We start from the raw sequence: 4946 nt of genomic DNA, 5'->3' as shown, positions 1-4946 counted from the left end.
TGTTTCAGGCATAGTTAATTTTCTCTTTTCAATTGCTTTATTTGTCCTCACTTAATGAGATGCCCAAATAATTATGCCTGATGTGCTGTACTTGTATCACTATTAGTTGACATAATTAAAGGCGTTACCATTTAATTACTCTGCCGAAGTGTGCCTGAAGCTTTGAAGTCTATTAACCAACTATTATTGCATGAGGCTCACAATCTAGTTTATACTACGCTAATGATTGCATAGTTTTGCCTGCTGTAGTATGTTTGTATGACACCCTCTGTTGTTCATTATGCTCCCTAAGACTTTAATTGAGGTACAGAATGGCCAACTGCTTGCTTACTTATACGCAACGTTCTATCTAAATTTGTAACTTGTCTGTGTTTTCGATTGGGCCCCAACATCATGCTCCTCTGGTGAGCTAAGAGGGATTTCTATATGCAGGCTGCACAGACTATCTTTTTTATAATTTTTAAAATATCACCTGCTTATGATTCATGACGTGTAACATTTTTTTGTGAAAGTGACGTGTAACATTATTATTAGTCCTGTTTTGCCATGTAGTACAAAATAGTGTCTTGTTCGCTTCACTGTTGTAACTATATTTTTGCCCTAGTCATGTGTACTTACAGAAACATTTCAGGATGAAGTGACATCAACACAAAAAATTGCAAGCAGTGCGGCATGGCCATTACCGAATGATTATGGATTGGAATTGGAATGTGCTGATGTTCTCGAGCATCAACTAGAGGTGGCAAGACAACGTGTACATGATTGTCAATGTATAATCAATAAGTTGAGACTGGACATGCAGGTATTAGATGCAGGAGTCAAAAAATGAAACAAGACACCGAGGTAACCATGAAGGAATTGGAGATTTTGCAGACTAAAATTTGTGCTATCTGAATCCGGCCAATCCTATTTTGTGAAGAGATTATAGTTCAAATGGAGTTAAGTTGATGCGCGTCCATGATGTATGAGCTATATTTTGCCCAGTGTATGTAATTTGCTGTTTGTGTATGCTTTATTATCACCTGTGCCGAACCATAATGTCCTGTGGGTATACTCAGCTGTAATTTCTTTATTGTATAGTGTAGGATTATTCTACCTTTCTATGCCTTAATCTCTTTGTTGTATAGTGTATGCTTTTTAGAGGTGATAGTATTGAGTAGGATAATTCTTTGAATATGCTATATCGTTCAAATGGGGGCCAACTCGCCCGACCATGGGCCTTCACGGGCCGTCGGATCCATGGGCCTTCTACGTCTCGCAGGATCCATGGGTCGCCGACTCATTTATGGGTCTTGTATGGGCCTTTAATGGGCCATAGACGGGCCTATAATGGAAATCGTATGTTTTATGGGCTGACCATAACGGGCCGTTAATAGGCTGTATTTGGTGATGCTATGAAAATGGCCCAACAGACTAATGGACCACAACCGAGCCGACTGTAACGACGGGCTGAATTTGGCCCACAAGCAGAAAATGACATTAACGGGCCGTAAGTAACCGAATGCTGCAAATGAGCCCAAGAATAAATGGGCCCTCAGAAGGACAAAAGTTAACTTGGGTTGGAAACGGCCCAACGGAATAACCGCCCGTTAAAGGGTATAAATTGTTACACTATTCATTACGGTCCAGTTTCACCGCGGGCCGTTAATGGGTGTAAAGTAATACACTGTTCATTACGGGCCAGTTTCAGCATGGGCCGCTAATGGGCCAAGAGTTACAAAGGGCCTCATATGGGCCGAAAGACGTCATGGGCCATACATGGGCCAGAAATGAAAACGGGCTGGAATCATATTGGATGGCCCAAATGACACTACTGGGCCTAATTCGCATAGGTTGTAACGGGCCTTGGTTTAGCGGGCTATAATGGGCTATATGCTAACAGGCCGTTAACAGGCTTTCCATGGGCCGGCCCGCCTGCTTTTGACCAAGTCAAACGGGCCGGCCTTTTCACAGGAATGGGCCACTGTTGGGTCGTGCCACGTGTCGACGTATCATAGGCGCCTTCTGTCCAGTGAGTGGATGACATATGTCCCAATGATGAGCCTACACGTGTTTCCTCCAGCCAATGATGATTTTACACGTGGAAAATCCCCATTGGTTGGGGCTGTTAACGGGTTATCGGATCCAAAACCCGACCCGATAGCTTAACGGCGTTCCGTTACGGTGGATGCCACGTGTCGGTAATTTTGGTAATGTCATGGAACACTTCTACGATAGCACAGGTATGACTATCTTGATTCTGTCATAAATTTGTCATGTATGTACATGCATGGCAAAAAACGTGACCTACTGCGACAAACACGTATCATCAGGTAAGTGTATTTTTTTATAGTGCATGACCATGTTGTTGTGGCTTGCCTTAGTGCAGAGGAGCTTCACACTCCTCCTGGATGCCTTCAAGACAAGCTTCACTTTCTGAAAATAAATCAAATGACAAAAAGAAAATATCAAGAACACTTCTAAAAATTACCAGAAACTCTAGGCAGCAAAGAAAAATCCCATCTTGGATGTGCTGCTAGGATTTTCTAGTAAGAACAGAATGCAAAAGGAATCAACTCATTTGGACTTGTAGAATAAAAGTTAGAGCTAATCAAAGTTCTGGTCAAATTTGAAAAAAAATGAATTAAAAGAAAAACCAGAGGGGGTGACATTGAAGGCGTAAACTGGCTGGGCGTCACCACTCATACCGCTTCGGCCGTGGCCCGAGTGGCTGACAGCGGGCCCCAGCAGTCAGGTCGGAGGGGGAGGGGGAGAGAAGTAGAGTCAGGAGGCGCGGCGACGGCGCTTTCTTTGACGAGGAGTGTCAGGCGGCAAGATCTGAGAGGATAGGGTTGTAGAGGAGATCGAGGCACACCTGCCCGTACCCGTAGCATGACTAGGGGTGGTCGGATAGGGTCAGAATGGAGCTCTCTAGCGGTGGCAGCAGGCGGAGCTCGTCAGAGATGGAGGTTCCGGCAAAGCAGGGCCAGTCCAGCAGCTCCAACGGCACCATCACGCACCAGCGGACCACCACGAACACGCCAGAGTGGTTAGTGGAGATCGAGCGGCTCTGGAGAGGGAGGGGGCAGAGGACAGGGATCATCGGCGAGCTCGGGGCGGGGATGGCAGCCAGAAGCCTGCCTGGCCGGGCTGCAACTTCCTACGAGGGTGTGGAGGTGTGCCGAGTGTGTGTGTGCAGAGAGAAACGAGCTCGGGGGAGCTCTGTTTATAGGCGAGACCGAGGCGGGGATCGAGAGCTCGCCGGAGCTCTTTGGAGTGTCGCCCAGTGATGAATAGTGTCAGTGAGAGGCAGAGAAGACGCTGGAGATCACGCGGCTGCTGTAAATGAGCTGTGACGAGCACAGGAGCGCGGTACGAGACGAGCACAGGGGCACCGGCGCACTGTTCCCTTGTCCGCGCTGTGCACGTGCTCGCTGCAGCAAGCTCTAGCGTCATCAAGCGCCAGGGCGGAGTTAAGGAGGTGCAAACGAATATGGTGGCGTGGTTTGGCAAGGTGCAACGGCCTGGGAAGTGAGCACACACGAAACAGAGGCGCTGGCAGACCTCAGAGCGCGTCGGCTGCATGCCAGCCCCCTCTGATGAACGTGGTCACCGTGTGAACTATGGCATCAGGCTGATCTAAGCGCAAACACTATGTCTGGCAGATAGTCCTTAGTAGTTTTCGTTGTTTTGCATGGTTGGTTGGGTTACTGGTGAACTGTGAGAGTGGCCTTCTTCCTGTCAAGTTTCTGGACAGAAACTTGTGAGCTTCACTGAGAAAAATTTAGTGAGAACTAAAGGTTGTTCTTTGGGGTTTAACAATCTCTTAGGAGGGTAATCAAGCTCAGAAAAGATCAGCCCCAAAAGATCAAGCAAAAATATACTTGTTGTGCAAAATGATCATTTTGTCCACAACAGAAATGATTTTCTGTAGCAAAAATATTCCAAAAAGTTCTGCAGTAGTTTTGCTCAGGAAGGTGTCCTAGGGTTCAAAGAATATTTGTGAATTTATTCAGGATTTTTTGGTGCAAGAAATCTAGGGGTTGCTTTGGAGCATACTTCTCTGAAGTGATTTTCAGGGAAGAAAATGGATATTTTTCTTTTATGAAAAATATTCTTTGGGATTTTGTTGGAGTTTTTCAGAGAAGGAAAGGTGAGTTAGAGGTGGATGGGTCACTTGGGTGAAAATCAAGGGTAGGCCCAAGTGTTCAAGTCCATTTGAATTGATTCAAAACTCCAAATCCAAAGCAAATGCAAATGAAAGTCCAGAAAAAGAGAGAAGGCAAAATCCAGGCTGTCGCAAACCTCCCCCACTTAAGATGAATCTCGACCTCGAGATTCTGGGTAGGTTGTCCTTAGAAATTCCTCTCTTTCCCAGGTTGCTTCTTCTTCGGTGTGATGCTCCCACTGGACCTTGTAAAATTTGATCACTTTGCTACATGTGACCCTTTCTGCCTCATCCAAGATTCTGAACGGTCTCTCCTCATAAGTTAAATCTTTGGCAAGCTCAATTTCTGACATATCAGTCCTCTTCTCAGGTGGATAAATACACCTTCTTAGTTGTGATACGTGGAACACATAGTGTACTTCCGACAATTTTGGTGGTAATTCCAACTGATAAGCAATTGTGCCAACTCGTGTCATGACCGGGAACGGACCAATATATCTTGGTTCCAATTTGCCTCGGGTCTGAAATCTCTTCACTCCCTTCATGGGCGTGACTCGGAGATACACGTGTTCACGAGGTTCAAAATTGACTTCTGATGTTTGGCATCATAATAACTTTTCTATCATGACTTCGCCAGTTGAAGTCTATCTCGAATTTCCTTGACTTGTTTCTCTGCCTCCAGTATCAGATCAGTACCGAAGATACGGCTGTCCCCGGTTTGAGACTGGTTTAATGGAGTGTGGCACTTATGGCTGTACAAAGCTACAAAGGGTGACATCTTCAGACTAGTTTGAAAACT

The sequence above is a fragment of the Triticum aestivum genome, chromosome 3B (genome assembly GCF_018294505.1).
Source record: "Triticum aestivum cultivar Chinese Spring chromosome 3B, IWGSC CS RefSeq v2.1, whole genome shotgun sequence".
NCBI classification, from domain to species: domain Eukaryota; kingdom Viridiplantae; phylum Streptophyta; class Magnoliopsida; order Poales; family Poaceae; genus Triticum; species Triticum aestivum.
Note: the sequence above shows the minus strand (reverse complement) of the source record.